Source organism: Apis cerana, linkage group LG5 (genome assembly GCF_029169275.1).
Source record: "Apis cerana isolate GH-2021 linkage group LG5, AcerK_1.0, whole genome shotgun sequence".
NCBI lineage: Eukaryota > Metazoa > Arthropoda > Insecta > Hymenoptera > Apidae > Apis > Apis cerana.
The window spans coordinates 4475276-4500161 of record NC_083856.1 but is presented as its reverse complement, the minus strand read 5'-3'; the positions used below and the strand labels follow the sequence as shown (position 1 = coordinate 4500161).

Genomic DNA, 24886 nt, shown 5'->3' with positions numbered 1-24886 from the left:
GTTTATTGCAACGAGGAATATAAGTTTGCAGTTAGTTATTATTAGCATCTCTCAACGTTGTAGAAAATTTACGACTTTCTATCTAATAAAATTTGTTATTTAGATGCGAGGTAATAAATTTCTTGTGGATTTAAAATGTTTTTTTTTTTTTTTACTCTGTAACGATCTGGAACGAATGTAATCAATTTTCTTTTTTTTCTTTTTTTTCCTTTTTTTTTAGGAATTTCACATATAGCACATCGTTACGACAGAACATTATTCTTCCCCTATTATTATTTAAAATATCGACGATTTTTCAAAGTAATATTTCAAAATTATGGGATTCATAAATTTTCGATTCTTCTAATATATATATAAAATTCACATTACCAATGAAACCAATAAACTTCATCCCAAAAATTTGCCTCCATTCCAACTTAATCATATAAAAATCGCGTGGATTGATCCATCATCCTTATCACCAGCATTGAAATTCTCCCGATGTAAAAATTCTCCGACTATACGCGACATCTGAATTATTTATAAAACTGGATACGCTTAATTCGGGCTTCATACTTCCGGGCGGATAGCGAGAGCGGAAAAGAAGAGCGAAAAAAGAGCGGTTGGGTGGAGGAGAAAACTCGTGAATTGCGAAACGAGTTTGGTTAAACGAGTGACTTATGGCGTGCGCGTATGTATTTACCTGTAATCAACGATATGACAACGATACGCAGCGAGGAGAGAAAAAGAAAGGTAGAGAGAGAGGAGAAAGAAGAACAAACGAATGGAATTAAACGGAGGAGATATAAAACGAGAGAGGAAAAGAAAGAAAGAAAGAAAAAAATGCAAAAATATCCAACAAACAGGACAGGAATCCGAACGTGGAACAACGAAACTCAACCGAGCGGGGAAGCAACGATGTAATGCGATTTTTAATAGAAACAAAGGCAACATTGATCCACCACCGTGTTTAATAATATTTGCATATTTCCCCATCGTTGTTTAAACACGCGAACGATGCCCTTAACCGTATCGTTTTTTTGTTTCTCCCCCTTCGCGTTCTGTTTTTAGGCTGAAGCGGTGGTGATGGTGGAGAGAGAGAGAAAGGAAAAATTGGGAATGGATCGCGTCGATCAAATAACGCTGACGCGCGAACCCACGGAAATGACGACGGTCAAACATGGTCGGGCAGTTTGCACAGGACCGAAACGTTTCGTTGAATCAACAAAATAATCCTGGCTGCATTGAGCCCCGATGACCTGGCCCATGAACTGGAACATCGTAATTCGCGCTTTCGATTATTATTATCGACGTGGCTAGACGAATTCAACGCTTAGCTCCATGGTGGAAAGGTATGACGGTGTTTATGTCGTGAAGTGGAGTTGGAAAGGATGTTTGTTGCGGGATGAACGATACTTCTACTGGCTTATTAGATTTCGAGTTTTGTTGGAATGTAATATTTTTTGATGTTCGTGAAGAATTACAACGTAATATTGGTTTGAAATTGGAAGTTGTTTGATAAAGAGTCTCTATCTGTGTTACGTTTATAGGTTGAATAGAAATTTGATTAAATAACACATTCTATGTCGTTCATCGTTATATTCTTTTTTCCATGTGAACAGATTTAGATAATGTATTTATGTTCCAATTCCAAATAACATGTTGAAGGTTCGTATAATAGATGGAAATTGAGTACCAATATTCATGGAGTTTAATTTAAACGAAACATTCTATACATATATTATACATATATTTATATGAAAATAAATAATTTAGAACATCCGTTTATTCAATATGTATTCGATTAATTATTTATTACAGAATCGGTTATAATTGAATTGAAAAAGAAGATGAAAAAATATTTAATAATATAACGGATATAATGGATATTAATAGGAAATTTTTATCGAAAAATATGAATTAAAAATTTTCACTTCGTTCGAAATATTTTTCAAATTGTCCAATTATTTTTACCTAATTTTTCTACTTATTTATTCCTTTTTACGATTTGTTAATTTTTACTTTTTTCCTTTTGTTTTTGAAAATAAAACGAGACAAACTTGTACCCCTGTCATTTTATTTTTGATTAAATGTGACTTCGTTAATAATAATATGATGGTTGAAAAGAGTTTCGAAATTCCATTTTATTGTAATGATACAAAGGTTGTGTAGTCAATTTGAATACAATCAGCACTTCTCACAATGAGAAACTACATAATAAATTATAACATCATATAATTTCATTTAATAACAGTCTCCAATTCCATATTTCTGCCTTTGCTACGTGATATATTGATTGAAATTCTTGCATGGAAAAGTAATTAATACGAAAACTAAAGAAGCTACGAATCGAAAATCATATCAATTTATTCCTCTACTTTGATTTCACGATTAAATAAATTTAACGATATTTTACCTGATAATTTCTTCTTTAAAGACATTATTCTCTCATGTGAGAGAAATAAAAGTAATTCGAGACAAAAATTAAATTACCAGTGAACAAATTTTCATAGATATCGAAGCGATAACACTTATTAGAAAAATATATCAATCTTTTAGGATCAACGAGAAATAGATAAATCCATTCAAAGGCTATAGCAATTTCCATTCGTTAAAAATCCGGTATCTACGTCGATAAAATGAATCGAACCGTTACTGGGGACATTTTTCTCTGACACGGACACACTCGAAGACGATCGAACGGGTCACGTCGACTCGACATCCATCACGCCTAATGAATCTCATTCCAGTTGCAAAAACCAACAATAACGCAGGTCCCGTGTGCTTCTTACGAAACGATCCTTCATTTTTTACGGAATTTCGAACGGTTGGGTCCCTTGGGTAATCGCGCCACCCTCTCTAAGAGGGACGATTTTTCAACCCGCTTCATCCGTTTCTCTACTTATTTATATATCCCTTCTTCCTCCTCGATTGAAACGTAATTTCAATTTTCTCGATCCGATATCCACGTTCCTAATTTTTCGCAATATCTTCTCTCTGATCATAATCAGTTGAAATCGAGATTTGATTGAATAGTTAGAACAATCTATACACAAAAAAATATAGTACAATATTTAAAACATTTGTTGAATTATACGTCTGTACATTTTAAATTAAAACGATAGATCGTTACATTCATCACGAAATCACGAGTAAAGCTTCGAATTTCCACCTGAAAAAAAAAAAGAAATGTAAGAGTGGAGTAAAAATTTTATCATCAAAATAGAAAATAGAGGAAGCCATTGAAATCCCTTTTTGTTTTATCCCGATATCTCGAACGGTTGCCGAGATATAAAGATTCGAAGACGGTGCAGAGTTTATGAATGAGCTCGCGACCTACATATTTTCCTGGAAATGCGTACTACGCTCTTCCAGGAATCGCGTCTGCCGCTTGTCTGGAGTTTGGGGTAGGTCAGTGAGGCGAGGCGCGAGCGAGAGGTCCGAGTAAGCGACAAGGAGGGAGATAGTAAACGATCGAAAATTACCCTTTCCTTTACACGACGATATCTCGGGAACCGGAAGTCGTATCGGGATAAATGAAGAAGCGTTTTAAAGAGGAATGTTCCACGCTTCCAACGATCCCTCGTTCATTGACCGGAAGTCATTATTTTCGGAATTACAGCGATTCAAAGTTTTTCAAATTTCAATAGAGTTTTATGTTTATGTTGTAAGTACATGAAAGAATACTTACTTGATTGATCTTTGTTTAACAATTTTGAATTTAATTGTAAATTAATTTAAAATATTCTTTGGTTGAATTGAATTTTCATTTATCTTTTTAGACTTTATTTTGCGAATATTTTAACTATATATTGATCCATATATAATGAAAATTCATTGTTCCAACATCTTGAGTCGATCAATTTACGATTCTTCTCTATTTCTGAAAGCAGATAAACCTCGAACAGACATACAGCAGCTCGATACGGATTACCAGGATACTACACCTCGATTCTCGATGTCGAGGGTTGGTCGCGGAATAAATTGGCCCAGCTTGGATCTAATTCTCATATTTCATCCTGTCCCGGTTGTAACGTGTAACAACCACCGCTTCTCACCCCATATAGAAATGCAGCGAGTTATGTGATACTCATGGGGTTTCGTTGCCGCGACTTTTGATCTTCCATAGACGCAAACATCGACACGTGTCACGTGCACAGAATAAATCGTTAGAGATGCTTGTTCAAAATCAATCTTTCATTATTCTTTTTTTATTTCCTTTATTTTATATATATATATATGATTATTACGATGAAAGATTCTTCTTTGTGCTTTGATGCATGGACGATGAAAGATATCTTGTTCTCTATTCTAATTTGGAGAATTAAGTATTTTGAAAGAAGTCAAAGTAAGATTATGATAGTTAGGATTCTAAATTCGATTCGAAATTCGAAAATTGGAAAATAAAATCGAAAAACTCGAAGATTTGAAGGCTAAAAATTATATATTTGTTAGATTATTGTATTTTTGTTTGAATGAGAGTTGTCATTGGAAGTTTCGTAGATTGAGCAAATATAGGAATTGATCAATAACGAAACTAAACATAGAAAACTTTTCTCTTTATTCTTCCTAAAAGTTCGTCTATCTAGATTTCTATTCTTTCTGTGCTTCAAGGATTTTTTCTTTATCAAGACACGTGGCTCGCGCGAATATGGATGGATTCTGTTGTCTCCGAGATTCTTCTCTTTCAGTATTTTCTCCACTTTTATCTTTTATCTAATTTTTATCTTTATCTACTGTCGTTTCTCTTTTCTAAGTCCTATTTAAGCTCAGCAAATTTTTTTCTCAGCTTTCTTTTTTCCACCGTAATCCTGTGAAAATCAAATAAATCATTAAAATAAATTTAAAAATACTCCAAGTGAATAAAATTGATTATTAAATTCATTATTTCAAATTAAAATGCTGGAATAATAAAAATACGATAGAAAATAAAATAGAGAAATTTTTTTTATATATTTTAGAACCAATGTATTTGAATTATTCATTTTAAAAAATTACATGCATAATTTCGAAATAAATTTATAAATGTGTTAATTGTGCGATTACAAAATTTAGAAAGAAAATTTACTTTGTTTGAATAATAAAGAAATAATTTATCGTTATCTCTATAGTGCACAGACATTGAAAAATGTCGCAATTTATTACACGACATTCTGATAAGAGACTTTCATGATAAAACTAGAAAGTAATATTAAAGGATAGTTTATATTTATTACAATTTAATTTCCATTAAAATCCTATCCTAGTGGTATACTTGTGAAACAGAAATATTAAATTTAAAAAATTAATAGGTGGAGCCAAAAATCTCTGTGTGAAAAAAAATATCATTAATTTTCATTCCGTTCTCCTGTACTTTAATAAATTTCTCTTTGAAGAGCTAAAATGTACTACTAAAAGAAAAAAGACAGTAGATAAAGGGGGAAGATAGAGATAAAACATATTCTGATATAATCACAGATAAAATTGTAACCATGCTACTGTAATTATTACTAATTATCCTGAACAATGCTTATAATTTTAATCATTATGATTTATTAAATTAATTTAACAGAAAATATCAAAAAATTAATCAGCTTGAAATGAGTCCAGAATTCTCATTGTAAAAAGGTAAATTAACGAAATTTATGTATAAAGGAAAAATGTCTAGAATATCAATTTAAATTTAACATTTTTCTCTGTAGCGAAAAATTTAAAAAAATTTAATAAATGACGATGAAAATTAAATTGAATGTCCAAAAAAAGATTAGGTAAAATTAGTTTAGTAAAAAAAAATCTCATATAAAAGAGCAACATATAAAAATATAATTAAACGTATCCGAAACAAAACCACGAATTCTTCTCAACTGAAAGAAAAGTTGATAAAAAATTAATAGAAATTCAAGAAGTTAATTATCTATTGAAATCGAAAGAAAACATTCTCTGCGAAACTTCCAAAATAATTCAAATCTGCAACAAATTTTTTAAAAGATCAATCGTCATGATCATTCTCTTCCTCCAATCTAATCGTTCGAAAAAATAATCTTAACAATCCTAATAAAATTATATGATAAAAGAATGCAAAGAAGAAAGATAACGCGTTAATTAAGAACAAAAAGAACAACGAGAATTATCATGAAAAATTCCTAAAAAAAATACACGGGAATCAGAGGTTTAAAATACAAATACTCGCCGTATTCACCTGACGTATTCAACCCTTCCGGAAGCTTGACGATAACGTCGAAGCGGATGTCGCTGTCGGTCGCAGTACGTTCACGTTCCACCCGTCAAATTCGCCTCTATCAATGGGAAATGTAAATTTACTGTAAATGACAGAAGGGCTGATAGTCGGGCCGATGATAATTATAGCCGACGATGCAACGATCCGCCCGTGCAATTTCACTCACGGTCTGCAATCCATTAAAATTATCCGGCGGGGCGATCAGCGGCGTGTTCGAGCGGACTGCAAGAGTACAAAGCCGCGCGATTCTTTATCAATGGCCATTTGCACGCGAAACGGCAAATTATAAACGAATGCATCGCGTATCTTAAAGAGGACGATGCTCTTCATCATTGGCGAGAAATTTGATAAAAGACGTCTCCTCTGATTCGAGTTGGTAATTGTTATATCGGGTGTCGAGCATTTTTGTTAATGGTGTTTTATTTTATTGTTTCTTCCTCTTTTGAATTTGGAGGTAATCGAACTGGAATGGAATATCGAAACTTTTTTAATAAAATTCTTATTTCGAATTTTGAAAATAGTTTCCTCGTTGAATTTATGAGATGAGGTTTTGAATTGAATCTCCTTTCAAATTAAATTTAAAATGAACGAATAAATTTTGAATTAAAAAATGGATGTTGATATAAGATATGCATCTAGATTTTACAATGATTATTAAAAAATAAAGAATAATATGTAGATTCATTAATGAGATACGAACTAGTGGAGGACAATAAGGATTGTAGTCACGAATTAAAGTTACGATAAATAAATAGAACGTTTGTGATAAAAATTTAATTCTTCCTCTTTGAATTATGAATAGAAAAAATTCTAATGTTTCTTAAATCAATATAATCGTTAATGTATATTTAATATTTTAAAAACAAAAATAATTTGATCTTCAATTAAAAATATTCCAAGAAAAAAAGAAAGTATATACGAGACGACAGTTCGTTATTCGAGTGCAATTAAATAGCAATTTCTACGAGAAAAATTTTATTTCTGCTTCTAGTGAAATTGGCCGAAGGGTTGTTGTTTTATTTTCTTGAATTAATTAAGCATCAAGAAGTGAAGGAGATACGATACAAGGCAGCTCATTGTAGTGTGAAAATTAAAGCTGCACCGAGAGTCTCGAAACGATTGCTCTGTATATTCTTCCTGTTTCATTACATTAACGCGTTGTTCCGTTTTCCTTGGCATTTAAATACGTCGTATTTTTACTTGAAAGATGCCGGACTATTGTTCTTTCAACCCTTTTGTAACTGGAGGCTGGTCGTTGAAGAGGGAGAACTTAGTCTTTGAAATAACTCCGGCTTTTTTCTGCTCGATTGTGGTCCACCGGCGACGAAATGCGTGTAATTAGTCTGAACAATCGTAGTAATAGGAGTTTTGTTTATGTTTTTCTTTTTCTTACTTCCTCTCCCATTTCTGGAAAAAAGTTTGTCAATATTAATGTTGTAAATATATATGTCTAAAATGTTTCAAATTTTTCTGAATTTTTACCTTGTCAAATTTTCTTCGTTAATTTAAATAATTCTTTCTTTTTTCTTTTGTCTTGGAATTTAAATATTTATAATTTGAATATGGAAATTCTTTTCAAAATTATAAGTTAGTTATACAGAGAAATTTAAAATAAATATTAAGAGGAGTATTGTTTGAGAAGAAGAAAGGAAGAAGGATTGAAAAAAATGTTAAAAAAAAGGAAAACTTGGAGGGTAAAAAATTGTTTAAATGAGTAACAAACTTAAAATTGGAAAGTGTTAAAAAAAATGGTGAAGAAAGGTGAAATGTAATGTTAAAGGAAAAAGTAAAAAAAAATGAACTTGGTTAAAAAGGAAATGTAAACTTGTAAAGTTAAATGCAAATTTTTGCAAACAAGGAATCTCTTTGTAATTCAATAGAAACTCGGTAGAAAAATTCAAAATTTTAATTGTTTCATCCCAAAGAATTTCCATTATTTAAATATGAATTTTTCGCTACAATGTAATTTTCTTTATCATATTCGAAATATATCATCGTTTATTCAACTTTGAAAAGAATTACGAATCGATTTCCAAAATTCATAAGATTCGCGTGTCGCAGTGCGGTGAAACGTTTCGCTTTTCTTTTCTCTCTTCCCCTCCCTCTTTTCACTCTTTCTCTCCTTTCTTCATCTGTTTTTCTCCGATCTTAATCTGAACATCTTATCTAACTTTTTAATGGTATATCGACGTTAGATATAGCAAAAACTTTGAAATTAAGACGAATATCCCGGTACTTAGAACGTAATTCAGACAAAGTTCGAGTGGCTTCCATTTTAATGACTATGCTATTTCAGCACTACCGGAAGTGCTCGATGACACGAAACGATGGTAATTATTTGAATTATTATTTGAGTTTCGGGAAATTTGTTTCATTATTCAAAATCATTTTTAGATATTAACATTTTTTCAAATAAAATTTGTTTACTAATAATTATTATATCGTTTCATTAAAAATATCTCCCAAAATTTTCCATCGAATAAATGTATCTTTTTTATTTTTATTATATTAGAATATTGTATAAAAAAATTTTAATATATCTTGTTTTAAATAATTTTTTGAACGAAAAATTGTCTTGAATTAAATGTTAAGTAAAGAGAGTAGAATTACATTTTATGTAATTATAACAATTTGGAAAACGAATTGGCGAATGTCTCTTTTCGAAACTTGTTCCTTACTAAATTCATATTAGTACGCGTACAAAATTTATTGCAGGAAGAATTCATTCTTCTGGCAATCAGCATGCAATACTAAGTAAGACGCAATTGCTGCCACAACGCTTCCATTCTCAAAGTTTGTGGCAATAAAGTTAGCCAAGTTTAAGCTTCTCTAACCTAAAGTTTCCTCGTTTGTCTACCGTAAAATGAAGAATATTATTGCTATTGTATCTTTTTTTTTCTCCCCCTATCTTGTGAATAAATTACTTTGCATTTTAATATTATCGCAAATAAATTTCTCTCTAATTAGAAAAAGTAATTTTTAATATCGCCCCAACGAATATTAGCCTTCCCCCTCAAAAATATGATAAAACCTAGATTAAAATTTGATGCAAAATTGTGTGAAGTCTTTTTTGATAAATTTTAAAAAAGTGCAAGGGAGTAAAAATATCGGATACAAAATAATGATTCTACTTACATTGTCTATAATTATTATAATTATTATTACGTTCAAAATTTAATTTAATTAATAATATATTTTATTATACTTATTTCCTTATTTTCCATCTCTTAGTTTTTAATTACATTTAATCTGAAATTGAAATTTTCATATGACACTAATCAAATAATATCAAATATAATTATAAAAATAATACTTAACCAGCTTCAAACTTTATCGAATCCTCCATAAATTAAATTTCGAGAGCTTAGTTTTGAAGCTCTATATGGTTTCAGAGTTTGTAGAAATATAATCCCCTTTTATGAATCGTACGTCGTGAAATTTCTCATTGAATACCGAGACGAAACAAAGTTGGGCAAATGTCTTAAATGGTAATCACGATGGATATCGAGGTGAAATTCGATAAATCCAAGAAGAATCCAACGTCTAATGTTCGCACACGATCGATACTTCTACATCGAGGGATATACAAGATAAATTTCCTTGGTCGCTTCCTCAAGATTTACGCGTCACGTTTCTTGTTGAAATACAATATTGCAAGAATTGAGAATCGTTTCACGCTGTCGATAAAATTCATTTCACAAAGGAAAGTGGATCACGGAAATATAACTAATGTTATATTTAAACTGACAATTTGATATATTGGAAAAATTTGTTTCCAAGTTGATTTCATTTTATAAAAATATTCTTTATAAAATTACAAAATAAATATATGATAATGGAATATATGTTGCAATATCGCGAGAAATTTGAAGAAATTGTTGTTAATTTGAGAAATTTTTCAAACATTTTTAGCAAAGATAAAATAAGGAACGAAATAACAATAATAAGAAGATGATTCGACGATGAATCATGATGATCTTAATCTGTTCAATATCCCATTTAAACCGCGTACTAGTAAACAGAAGTTGTTTGCTGGCTTCTGAAAGCCAACTTATTCCCCATCGATCTTAATCTGCATTTAGTCGGACTGTTCGAACAATTGGAATGTTTTGATCCCACTTTGGTGGCACGTAACGGCAAACCACGAACTTCCAAGAACATTGGGATTCCTATACACAGCTTCCCTTCTGCACTTGTACAAGATGTTTTAATAATTATATTCATCTTTAAGAAAAAACAAAAATGAATTTATATACAAAAAAAAGATAAAAATTTCTATAAACTAATAGAATTTACTTTCCAATTTATTTATTTATATTTTTTTTTAAATTTATAATTCAACTTTTGATCCTAATAGGATGGAAATTTTGAGAAACGAAAAATAACAAAAAAAAAACATTAATGAACAATAATAAATTTGAGAGAATAAGGAATAAGAATTATTGATTTAAAATAGGATAAGATAAAGTAAAACGTATCAGATAATATGTAATGGAACGTTCGGTTAACAGAATAATAGAGCAATCTTGCTAGAATGCAGCTAATGAAAGTCTAGATAACGGAAGTTCCACTGTGTATAATAGATTCCAAACGATCTACAATCAACGTTGCACCCACCCTCGACACGTTGCGATCTTATCAAAAGAGCAAATCTTAATAACCCGTAGAACATTGGGAAGTAGTTGCAACTAGATATGCAAACCTTATCTCGTACATAGATCGACAGAATTGGGACATTAATTACCCCATTTGATATAATGGAGATATAAAATAATTTCTCGATTGAATAAATAAGACTTTAAAAGTTAGAAATTTTTTTGTGTATATTTCCTTCTTTCTTTTTTTATATATAAATATTCCAAAATGAAAATACTTCAGAAATGTTCCATTTATAGTTTTTCTTTCTTATAATTTTCTTTTTACGCTGTAAAGCTTCGTTATTTTATTTCGTTATTAGTTTGAATAAAATTTAAAAAAAGGAATAAGAAAATATATTAGAATCAAGTTCGAAACGCTCGGTACACTCGAAGAAGACGCTATCAACCGCGTCATAATTGAGTTGTAAACAGCGGGGGCGACATTTAAATCCGGGTGAAGTGCTCGACCACTTTGTACATCCTGTCCCACTCGAGCACCCACGATGCTTGAATAATAAGCTGCGCCTCCGCCACTCAAACCGAGTCTTAGAGTTATTAGAGACACTCGAGGATAGATTAAATGAACGATGCCTTGTTCAAGAACCCTCTATTGAGCCCTTTTGATCGACGACCACTGATACGATCTCTTTCCCTCAAGCCGATCTTTTGCTGTTAGTTCGGCTTCTTATTTTCCTTGGTAAAACGTGGGAAAAAGTGATGGGCACGTGAACGTTTTTTGTAAGATTGTTAGATTGACAGAGGCTTTTGTTCCGGAGAATCTTTTGTGAGTATTTACTGGATTTTGATAGATAGAAAAAAAATATAGCGTATATATATAATTGAAAAGTAAAGTGATTCAAAGTAATTTTGATTTTAAAAGAAAAAAATAAATGTAAATAATAATTAATCAAAATAGAAAATTTAAATATACAAAAATATACAAAATATCCAAAACAATACTTAAAAGATCTCTATTCAAATTCTATTTTTCTATATTTTTACCCATCTTTTAATTTGCATAAACATGTTGCAGATCTATTCAACATTACTCCAGAATAAAACAATTATTCCATTCCTTAATCCATTGAATCTCCAAATAAAGATTATCCGTTACATAATATGCAAGATCCTTCTTCTTTCTTTCCTTTTTTTTTTTCCACCTATCTTATCCTTTTCATTCAACATCTCTCGTGTTCTCGTTCAATCACTTGCTTACTGACTGACTCGACTTGTTCTCCGATTCATTCACTCGGTTGCTCATTCAATCCGTTATTCTCCAGCCCTCTCCTCTCGCTTCCCTCTCCACTTGATCCTGTCCCTGCAACATGCAAACCAATGCAAGTTAGTTTAGGATACCAGTGTACAGGTGCAGAAGCAGAGGCCTTCAATTAGTTGAACGGATTCCGGCTCGTGGTCGGCTATGTAATTAGAAAAGTTTATGAGTCATAATTTAATTGATATTCCGGTTGCACTCAGCTACAACCATGGTTCAAAATCGATTGGAAATATGTTGGAACGTTTATTGGCTTGTAAATTTTTACTTGACTCGTGATTAATCTTTGAAATCTTGGTGGTTATTAATTAGAGTATGGATTTGATTATAAGAGTTCTGAATGGATTTACTTATTTTAATTGATTTTTACTTGTTTCATGTATTGCAAAATTTCTCTCAATACATGAGAGGAAATTATCAATATTTTTTTATAGAAAGTGCGAATTGATTAATTTTATATTAAAATATACAATATTTGTGATACATTGATATATTTAAAAAAAATAGGACAATTACTTTGAGAACAATGTCAAATTAATATTTTTTTAAAAACTATTGAATAAATAGTACAAATATAGTAATATAGTAATATAGTAAATTGATAAAGATAATTGGTAAATTATATGTCAAGATTGAAGGATGGTCACTTAGTACTTTGAATTTTCCTGATATTAGATACTAAATGAGTTTCGGAAAGCCGATGTCACAAGGTTTACAGCAAACTATCTTGCATAGGTGGTGCTTAGAGATTATACGATATACTCTGGATCGTCATTCACAAAGCGCCATTTACTGTAGCTACGAAATACTATATGTACTTCCGGAAAATCGAAGCTGGTAGATCGTGATATTACATACTAGTTTATGGTGTAAACTTATCTCATAGGAAAGTGATTTAAATTTTTTAGCAATATCAAAATTCTTTGAATTTGAAAATTTATTCCAAATTAGATAATATCATTGTGTAAAGTAAAATTAATGATTAGATTCACTTAATTTATTTTTCAATTGAAAATTTTAAAATAAATAAAAAGATTTAATTGAATCGTTATAAATCATCCTCAGAGAAATTTAATTTTTCTTTATATAAAAATTGTAGTATTGATCAAGTATATAATGTTTTTACTATTTTTTTAAAATTCTAGAATAAAATAGGAAAGAAATGTGATTTCTGTCATTAACAGGTTTTCTATTATTTATTTTATTGTTTCGCAAAACTTTCACAATTTCTACTTTTTATATTCAATCTTTTTTTTAATTTCTCTTTTTTCACTCTAATAAGTTTCAGGCCACCGCCGGTTTTAATCAACTGCATCCAACCTATCGCGTGATTATTCGTAACACAGAATCGCAGAGTTTCCGGTCTGTGCAATCAACGTAGCGCAGATCTAGTGTGAAATTAAGCGGGGGAGGAGGAGGGGGAGAGAGGGTTTACGATTATTAACGTGACTGAACGTACATTCCCTCGAATACTCTTGCAGACCAGGGTTCACAAATCAGTGATCCAAGACGTATTCTCGAAACTCATTCTTTATTCCAAAAGTTTTTCAATCTTTCCAACGAGTAAAATTTTTTGATATTCGATATTATACTTTATGAAAAATGAAAAATAACATTTTTGCGATGGATACGATGATATTATTTTAATTTAACATAAATTTTTCGATAAATTTCAATGATTACGAGGAATAACACGTACGATATAAAATGTGTAGTATTATTAGTCTATGTGATTTGTTGCACAAAATTTTTCTCACTTTGTAAAATCGTAAATTGAACGAGCATCGAGAAAATAGCGTGGCATAAAAATTAACCAATAAAAATTTCGATAATTAAAAATAAAACATCAAATGTGTGCAAATATTTTTCATCGCGCGATATGAATATGTCACAAACGCCTTTCCAACCCAATTATCGATTAATGAATTTCGCAACGGATAATTCCAGTTGATTCTCATATATCGATCTCCCATTTATTCTTGCAGAATATCGAATCATCTCGATAGCTTTGCATTATCAAATTATCCGGACAGATATATAGAGGCAAGATGTATTTTAATTGCAAAATTACATATAATTTTTAAATACGATAAATTTTTCTACAAATATTTTCTCCAATTCACTCGGATGAGAAAAATCACGTGTTTAATAGATTTCAAATAATTCACCGATCGATGTAACATTTTCAACTCGCTATTAATGATTCCTTGATTTAAATTTATTTACATTCAACGATATCCAAGTATCATTGCAAAGTCGATGATATATGTGTTAGGATACTTATTAAGAAATCGCATCAAAAGCGTTCTGCATCATATTCCAACGAATAACGATGCAAACTTTCAACGTGGCAATTCCAAGTTCTCTGTCTTTCAACTCCCTTCATTGTTTCCCTTCTACGGATCATCTGCGGCGAGATTAACGACCCCACTGAAAGCGTATCGTATATTTTAAAGGATCGAATCGACTCTCCCGTGTTCTTTCGACGGGCCACTTTGTTGAAGGACTTTGTTGCAACAACGTTATCTCCTCTCGAGTTCCAGCGGATAAATAGAAACTGATCGAAAGGAATGTTGGAACAAAGTTAAACATTCATGAAGGATGAATCGATCATTACGGTCGGATGTGAAGTTTCGATATTGACAAAAGGGAATGGTTAATGAAAGTATTTGTTGCTTTGTACGGGAGTTGCTTGACGAGAGGAAAATATTTTTTCCTTTTTTTTTTTTAATCGACTATAATCCGTTTTATGGATTATACGGCGGTTTCTCTGCTCGGCTCGATAATGAAAGATATTTGATCGTTTCTATCTGTTTTTATTATTTTATCTTTTCTTTTCACGATATTTCTCTGTTTGTTATTGATAGAATTTTTTTTTTATTAAATATGGATCGTTTAATTATATATGTTATTAGAAGATTTCTTTTTCAAATGTAGAAATGCATTTGATTGTGTTATAATTAAGTATCTTTTTATTAATCATAGCTTGTAAAATTCGAAATTTAAATACACAGATTTTATTATTAATAAGTAGAATGGAATAAAAATACTTTTCGTAATCGATATATATATTAGAAAATTACATCATTTTCAAATTCCTAAATATAAATCGAAAATTCACTCTTCCAACAAAGTTTCATCGTTTCAAGATTTTTTCAAGAAGCAAAATCGATCCTCTTTCACGAGGGTGAAAGGATAAATTACACCAGGTTAAATTGCGCTATAATGCAACAGCTTGGTTTAGAAAATACCGCGCTATAAATTTCCAGATCCGATACGCGAAATTTCAACGGGGGTGCCGCCGGAAATGCGTTTTGTAAATCATCCCCGGTGCCGTTCGTTCGCTGTTTAATTTGTTACGGGGACGCCGGATGCTCGCGAGTCGATAAAGCATTCGATGAAGGAGAGACCGTGGCTTTCGATTCTCGAATTGGACGAAAAATTACGAGGAAGGGGTTGAGCAGAGATAAAGGGAAGAAGTATGGGATGCTGGGAACGCATTTGGGGGTTGCTTGGCGCGAACTCGGCTCCTGAAACGCTTCTGAATCGGTGGAGGGATGAAATTCACTTTTGATATTAAATTTTCCTGACATCGAATTACCGTTTTTCCAGATTTTTCCCAGATTTTTTTATATTTTTTTCAACATCTGGAATTGGAAAAGGTTGGATTGGTATTTCACAAATTTATGTCTACAAGTAAATTGTAAGAAATTTTATAATAATGTTTATTGAATATTATTTTATCGATTGTAAAGAAACAAATTATTGTGAATTGAAGTATATTTTAATTCAATTTAATAATTGAAAGTTTAACGCAATTTGTAAAATACAATCAATATCTTTTTCAAATAATTTCTTACAATTAAAAGACATAATAATTGTAAAACTGTAAAATCAGTTTTACCAAAAACAAATATATTTTTAAGTTTACCGAGAAAATACACTAATATTTTTCCATTTAATATTCTCCCTTCCATTTCTAAACAATTAAATCACCTACAACACAAAATAATAATACATTTTCAAATAACGAGTTTCTCCCTTAAATCCTTCTAAATTAAGAATATAATTTCCCGCTTCGATTATTATACGCGATATATCTCGTGCATTATTTTTCCCCTTTCTAACATCCAAAGAAGAAAAATCTCTCGTTGACGAGCTTTTTTTCGCTTAATATCGGAAAGCGGTGAAAAATCGACGGGGAAGTTAAACAACCCCCTCGATCCTCGATCACGCAACGGATCAAACACAGAATCAACAGAGATCCCAACAACGACACACTGTCCGCCCACCCTCTCGAACCCTCTCGATCTCTCGCGGATGCGAGCCAGTCGATCCGGACGATTAATGACAAAACTTGAAAATCGGTCGATCGGCCGCGATCTTGGCGGCCCGTGCCTGCCGTTGACACCCTGTCATCGGCCGTCGCGTGAAATTTATTAAATCGCTTTCTGATCGCACGTCACACGATGAGTCCAAGCGCCAAGTGTGCTCTCCCGCGCGTCATATAACTCACCGCGCCGCCGACTTTTCCGCCCTTCGATCCTCGCGCAAGCCCTTTCCACGCCTGTTATCTATTTCCCGACCGTTCCCTTTTTTGCTCTCCTCGACGATGCTCTCCGTCCTTTCGTTTTTAGAATATCGAGTTAACGCTAACCACGTTAGGTTATCGATGTCGAAGTGGTTGAGAGAAGGGTGAAATTTGTGTTCGTGTTGATATTACTTCTTGTGCAATAAAGAATTTGCGTTTAATCGAAGATATGAAACTCGTTGATAATATTACGACTGTGGCAAATCGGCCAAAGAAAACAATTTCCTTAAGATATTGAAATTCGGACGGAGAAGAAGGATTCTGCCTTTCTTCCTTAAATGTTCTCAGATCGCGGAACATCATCATCGAGTCAATTTTCGGGATTGTAACACAGTTGTTCACGATATTGGCCGCTCTTTTGTTCTCGTCCAATGTCCATCAATCAACTCGCGCGCGTTGGAAGTAAATAAAGCGAAATTAACGATATTATGAGCGTCATCGATAGCACGGTTACGAAACTGAAATTTGAGAGAAAAGGGTGTCTCTAATACGATAATGAGAGTAACGAAGTCACTCACATTCTTCGAAAAATCTCTTTCTCCTTTTCCATATTATCTCCCTTTCGTTCTCTTTTTTTAAATTAATTTTCAGTTTCGAAGAAGAGCGCGAGATTATAGTATTTCACAATATATATGTATACTTTTTTGTAGAAAATGGCGTTAACGTATTGGTAGCGGAATTGAATTGGAAAATAGCGTGTCGTTCGTGCACAATAAAGGTTTCTTCGAAAGCAGTTTGGTTTCCGGTAATTGAGAAACGTTTGACGAGAGAAAATTGGCGATGAAGTTAGTTAAAAATCAATTGGCTGCGTGGTTACCTTTGAATGATATTGTGTGCGTTTGCACATGTATACACATTCTTCTCTGCTTTGATGATTTCAGCGAGGTTTAGTTTGTTGCCGGTAAAGGGAATGGCAAGGTGGAATAAATAAATTTGAGAGGAGGAAGCGAAAGACTGGAGATGAAATCGTCGAGTAGTTGGAAATGGAGTGGTGGAGAGGTTGTTCTAACGCTGGCCTTGAACGATCGATTGATTTTCGTTTCCTTGTTATCCTTGTCCTCGTCCTTTTTCTGTACAATTTTGTTTTTGCAAAGATATAATTTCCAAATATATTTTTTTTCATAAAAATTATCGTATTTTTATGTAATCACGAAAAGAGACGTTGGCATTATTTACCAATTATGATGAAAGAAAATCGTTGTTTCGCGAAAAGAGAAAAATATAAAAATTTAATGCAATATGAAAAATGGAATGGAGTTTTCAATTTTTGCGGATTGATTTTCAACGAGTACAAAAAAATAATAGTAAAATGTGCGTACAATATGCAAGGAAATTCGTAATGAACGCGCTGTTGGTAACATTTATACGCAAAAATCAAATATCTGGAAATACCTTCTCTTTTTTAATATTTTTCAACACATTCAATGAGGATGACGTGAGAATTTCCTATGGCATAAACGCGTACGCGTCATAAACTTTTCCAAGAAATGTGTGAAAAATGAAAAAAGGTTCTCTCCATATCCGGCTTTCCTTTTACATACACGTTCAATATAAGTGTTACCAAGTGTCATGTTATGCAATTTCGAATTTCGTTGCATTTTTCGCCATTCATTCCTTATCGAAAATCAGTATCCGTCTTTCGATCCATCGACAAGTTTCCAATCGTGCAAATATTTAATATATCTACGGCTCAGATGGGTCAATAATGATCCATAATGATTGGCTATTTTTTGATCAACGATTTTACGACAAATTTATTTCAAAAAAAAAAATAAAAATTCATAACGTATATACGTATATACGTGCCATAGAATAAAAAAATTCTCGCAATTCGTGAATATTGAATATATTCCGCTTTATTAAATGCTTATAAATATCGAAACAAATTTCATTTTTTTCACTGCATGCACATCTCCAATTAAAATTGTTCCATCGTTGAATAGTTGTTAACCAAGAGTGTCGAAAAAAGGGAGGGAGAGAGAAAGAAAGAGAGAAAAGTAGCATAATAAATAAAGGGGCATAGGAAAAATAACAATAAGGTTGTTAATGAGGGGGTTGAATGGAATGCAATAACGTTGAAGTTGGGCGGAAAATAAGAAAAGTTAGCAACCGTGGATGAGATCAGGATAATAAGAAAGCTAACGAAGTTAGCCGGAGCGTCGTTAAGGCGACGATCTGCTATTAAAATCCCATCACTGACGTTAAGGATATTTTTAAGGGAAATGATAGCCAGTTTTTTCGACAGCCTTCACGGATACCAGTGGATTCTGAAAGATGGTGCGCGAAATTCTTCGCGTTGGCTCGTATAATTGATGAGGTTAGGGGGAATAATGATTACGATGGCTGAGAAGGGGGCACGTAAAACGTGGACGAGAATGGATAATTAAAATCTCGATGTGCTCGTATTGCTTTGGTAATTGGACGTTTTATTGACTGACGAGATGTAATGCTACGTGAAACTCATATGTCCAGTTTACTCGTTAGTTTTTTGAGATTGTAATTAAGTCTCCTTTATTTTACATTGAGAGATATGATAGCTTTATTGAAAATAAATAAAAAGTGGATCGATTGTAGTGAAATATTTTTTCGACTTCGATAAAAATATATCATTATTTTTCTATTCGAGATACAACAAATATTCAATGATATCGAGTGTGATATAAATGATAATAGACAATCTTTATTGTCATAACGAAATCAAAATCATCTTGGATAATATGTTCTCTTGATGGGGAGAAAAGTTATATTTATTTTTTAATAATAAAGTGAAGGAAACGATAAGGAAAAGATTTTTATATCATAAGAGACACTCGAAAGGAGAAAATCTAGAAATCTGATATTGAAATGCAAATCTATCATAAATCTCTCAAACGTGTCACCAAGGACCAGCTCCACATCACATGCAAGCTCTCTTACTTTTGATTTACGCGTCTCAAGTAACTAAACGGTGCTCATTGAATTACTTTCCCAATAATTAGTTCTCCAACTTTCGCCAACTCATGCATCATTTCGATTTCATTAATTTCAACAATTCTAATCCTACGACTAAAATCATATGTAACCAATTGATTCTAGAAAAATATTTTTTTAAAGTAACCATAGTGTACAACAATGTAACGCACGCTTAATAATTTTTAATCAATATTTTCTGACAGTTTTCTTAATACAAATATATAAATGAGACTGTTCGATATAAATATGGATTACTTGAATTTTTTCCATTTCATTATTCGTTTAAAGTTGTGTATTTGCATTCATAATTTCTTTACTTTTCAATACCCGTTCGTCCTGAACAATTTTAATAACGTTCTCAGCGAATTTTTTTTTCCATAAACAGGATTATTGTTTATTTCCGAGAAAATTAAATTTAAAGATATTAAACGTACGTCGTGCATTGATTTCAAAGCGTTTTTATACGTACATATATGTATATATTTATAAAACAATAAAGAATAGAGTTTTCTGTATCGTTTCGAGGCAAAAGATTTAGTACACATGGAACCCTGAGGCATTAAAGCTTTATCCTGTTTCTCAAAGAAGAAGGTCAGTGGTAAAGTGTATATTTAACCCTGGAAAAACAATTTGACGATGAAATATATTACATTAATGTAAATGTGGAAGTTAAATCCTCAACTTTGAGTAGGTTAAAAGATGGAATTGCATAATTAATTGAAGGGAAGAGTTACTTGTATCTTCTTATGCTAATTATAATTTGACAGATTTACATAATATGAAGGATTTTAATTTTTTTTGCAAACGAAGCGAAATTCTAAAGACAAATTTTTCACTGTGCTTATTAATCGTAAATTTGAATATTCACCGAAAATTGTGGTACGCTCATAATAAAAGTTTCTTTATAATGTATTTCATAAACAAAGTTTGAAATAAATTCTGTTAATTAAAATAATTATTTAAATATATCAGTGACACGTTCTTTATGATACTTGAAATAGCGATTAAGTCGATTTTCTTTTATGAAAATGGATTCTGTTTTCAATTTTTAACATTTAAAAGCCATCGTCGAAGGAAATCGTATTATCGCGTGTGACCTGAATACATTTTTTATTATTATTATATAAATTTTTAAGACAAAACGATCCTCATACACGATACCCAATAAATAAATTTTATAATACATAATTCTCCAAAAAAAGAATTCTTTTCCACGTAAAAATCTTCGAATTATCGCGTCAATTTCACACAAATTCATCGGGAATAATTCCTATCGAAAGATATGTAATCAACGTTCGAACGTAAAATGAAGGGAAAAGAAATAGTTTCCATAAAAAGAAAAAAAAAAAACATCACACGCCAGATCGAAATCAAAATCGCGTTTTATCAAAAATACGATATATCAAGGAAAAGTTCATCCACGTGTCTGGAAACACGACGACCCTTTCTCCGCATTATCTCCAAGATTATCTCTCCTCTCGGAGGCAGGGTGCAGGACTTAGAAATTATTCGTCAGTTTGAAAGAGCGCGGAGTACATTCTCAAAAGAAAAGATCCACACGAGAGATCCGTTTCTCGCTTCCTGCAAACGATCCAACCCCCTCCCCCCTTTCCTCGAGCACCAACGGCATAAAGAAGAGAAAACAGGCCGCTTACATCGTTCTTAATACACGTATCTATGACGCGAGCCCCGTGTTACGTGAACAGAGTCGAGGGGACTTTCTTCCGTCGCGAAAAACCGGGTTGAGAGGAGCTCAAGAGGGTGTATCCCGTGTATCCTGTACAAAGGTCGGGAAAGGAGGAAGAGGAAGAAGAAGAAAAAAAAGGAGGACCGAGCGAGGAAACATAGAGAAAGAGAAATTGACGTGGTGGTAAGTGGGTGAAGTTGAAGGGACAAAGATGAGATGGTAGAAGAAAACTTGGAAGGGAGACACGTAATTATGCGAGGGATGACATTAAAAACAGAAGAATAAATATAATCAAATAGAATGGAAATGTACAGAATAATCTTCTATCAAGTATAAGCTGCTTCGAAACAAAAGATCGAAGAAAAAATAAAAAGACGAAGGATTTAAAAAAACCAAGAACAATGAGAAAAAGAAAAATGCGAGAGGAAGACGAAAGGTGTAGAGAACAAAAGGGCGGAGCGCGGATAAAGAAAGGGATGGAGAGTAAAATAAATTGCTCACGGCATCTGGTGGTAACTGGGAAAGTTATCACATGTGCCGGCTTCTCATCGGCACGTACCCTTGCCGAATTCCTCGTCGTTCCCAACTTTTCTCCCGCTTGTACTTCCGCTTGACACCGGTCATAGAGAAGGGTCTCTCGAGTACGGGACAAATCTTCCTTCGATGGGGAGGAACCGTTCGATGAAGGGGGGAAGAAAAACCGTGGGGAGAAACTCTGGTCGTGATTTCACTGAGAACAAGATTCGGTTTGCAACGATGTGTCTTTCTTGGATGCCTGTTTGCAAAGATACGCGGTTACGATGGGGTTGAAAGAGATCGTTGTTCGCGAGCTTCGCATTGTATTTTCAATTTTTTATTTTGACTCGATTGTTTTCCGTTTCTTTTTTTTTTTTTTCTTTTGAAAAGTGATCGCAGCGGTGGTTTTTATTCGGATATGAGTGAAGTTTGGAAACTTCGATGGATAGAAGAAGTTGTTATTTTATCGAGGAAAAAAAATAATAAAATTATTCCTCTATTGATCTTCCAGTTAACAGATAATAGATATCATATGATAATACGTATTTGGAATATCCTTATATATTCTTCCCTCAAAAAATTGCAGGACAGAATCGATGATTAAAGCGGCAATTTAAATCCGTCTCCTTTCTTCCACGCTTCTTCACAATCTCCTTTTTTGCCTCGCTTCGAGGCAAGGTGGTAAAGTATAGGAGATTGGTGAACTCCTCTTTCGTAAGAGGAACGGTCTATTCCAAGGGAGAAGAAAGTTTCAAGTTTTTTTCACGCCTCATATCGATAGAAATGATTTATGAATTTGATATTTCTTTTTTTCTTCCTTTCTTCCTTTCCACCCTCGCGGTACTGTATTTTTCTTGCGTGGAAAGAGGCTTTAAGCGAATATACGAAGGCACGAAGATGAATGAAAGCTATGGAGAAAGTTGGAAGCGTTAAGGATAATGGATAAGCGATGGATTAATGAATCGATCGTTGGCGAGCTTCTTTGGCGAGGTTTGTTTTAGAAAATTGATCCCTCCCTCTCCCCTTCATTTTTCTCCTGAAAATGAGTTGACAAGATCGTGAAGGGATTTTCGTGGATTTAGATGTTTGCCTTGTTACTAAAATGAAATTGGATTTTTTTGGATTATTAACTTTGCCTCTGTCGAAAGTTGTTGAAAAGGATAGGATTTCAGATTTTTATGTCCAATGGGAAATTTATTTTATCCTTTATGGAAATAGATATACGTTTGGATTTTTAACATTTTAAATCTCCTCGCGATTGATAAATAAATATGATTTATCCTCTATCAAGATGAGATGTTGTAATTTTGAAATCCGTAGAGATCTAGAATAAAAAAGTAAAAGTTAGAAACTAGTGTTAAGAGAGAGGAATTATTGTATTATGATAATCTCGTAATTTTGTCTGTTTTAGGTAAGTTTGAAAGTAAAATGCTCATCTGCGGTAATTTCAGAGTATGTAAGTAATAAAACTTGTAAATAAAATATTAAATTTTTAAATATTTCGCGGAGGGAACTAGATATATGATGAAGATGTTGAAAAGAGATAAGTGTGTAACTCGTAATGACGAGAGAGTGATATTTTCTGTGAAATCATTAGAAGCTTGGCTAGGTTGAAGGCGCAGTAACATTATTTCTCTTTGGTACTGGCGAACTATGCTCATTCTGAAATTCGTGCAACTATGCCGCTTACAAACACAAGGATAACACGTATACTAGATCAAAAACGTGCGCGGTATGAATATAAAAATATGAATATGAGAATGAATAGAGACAAAAATTTAAAATGTTATAGCTCTGCCCATTACGAGATGTACCGTACCGTAGCATGAAAAATTACGTCCATTATATTCATTTATAAATTTTATAAACGCTCACGTTCGCCCTGATGTTATTGTTTCATCTTCTTTATACTTTTCATTATTAGTAGCGATGTAATAAATGTATTAAACATATTAAATGCGACGTTACCTGTATCTTGTTTCTTGTTTCAACATTAATTCTTATTTCACGCCGTTCCGGATTTCAATTTTTACGTTATATTTTGTTTGGCGAAAAGAAGATAACGAGAGATATAAAAAAGATATTTTTCACAATTTTAATATACATTATCCGTTACGTGTCTAATTTTTTTTCCTCTTAGATTTTTTTTTATCGCTTCGTTCCTTCTTCTTTCAAGTTAACACTCTCCGTTCAATGTTATTATAGTTGTTCTCTTTTTCTCAAATGTTCTCATTTTCGTCATTTCATCATCTATCGAATCTTTCCAAATTGTAAAAAATTACAATCTTTTCCTTTATATTTTCAATTTTTATCGTTAATGGATATCACGAAAGGATCTCGAGTCGTCTCAAAACACTTTTATTCCCGATAAATGTCTGAGAAATCTAATAAAAGTCGGCGAGAGTAACGAAAATTCCAGATGTTCCCGTAAATTCGACTCTCGTAAAATAATCATCGATATTCGAGGTCGGCCTCCCTTTCGCTCTTTTACGATCAGATTATGTCCAGGGATCAAGTTGGGTCTTTACACGCGTGTCGATCGTCCATCGTCAGTCAACAGAGATTTGTCCGGGTTTGTCAGTCCATTCGTGGGGGTTTATGATTAATGAACGCCGTGAAAGTTTCATATTATCGTCAAATGGACGACATTAATTGTAACAAATCTCCAAGTAGATTTTGTGCGCTTGTTATATTCAAAAAATTACATGATGCTCTCTATTCTATAATGAAAGTTCAATGTTCGAAGAAAATTATATATTTTGAATTGTACGTACTTTTTTCCAGCAAATATATTTTATACAAATTATGTTATTTCGTAAAGTTAATTGATTTGTCCTTCCTTTTTTCCTTTCTTTCTTTTTTTCGAGTGTTGAAAACTTTTTAATATTATTTTTGATATAATCATACATTGGAGATCGATGTTACACGATATTCTTAAATTTGTAAAATTAATTGAAATGCAGAAAAGAGACCAATTTAACATCGACACTTCGCTATCCTCTTCTAAATTAAATAGAATAACTTTTCTCTCGTT

General features: G+C 32.4%; 1 protein-coding gene and 2 long non-coding RNA genes across 14 annotated transcripts in view; 1 reads left to right on the top strand and 2 right to left on the bottom strand.

The window, feature by feature from the left end:
• LOC107996518 (nephrin) overlaps positions 1-24886 on the top strand; it is a 419478-nt gene that overhangs the window by 214240 nt on the left and 180352 nt on the right. The window lies entirely within an intron of this gene.
• LOC133666064 (uncharacterized) lies at positions 2103-5375 on the bottom strand. Its single transcript, XR_009829619.1, has 2 exons — positions 3671-5375; positions 2103-3151 (listed from the first exon to the last, which is right to left on the bottom strand). It is a non-coding gene; the product is annotated as an uncharacterized LOC133666064 (long non-coding RNA).
• LOC107996568 (uncharacterized) overlaps positions 10994-24886 on the bottom strand; it is a 32822-nt gene continuing 18929 nt past the window's right edge. For both annotated transcript variants that reach the window (XR_009829615.1, XR_009829618.1), the window contains one exon: positions 10994-12151. This is a non-coding gene — a long non-coding RNA (uncharacterized LOC107996568). The remainder of the gene's footprint in view (positions 12152-24886) is intronic.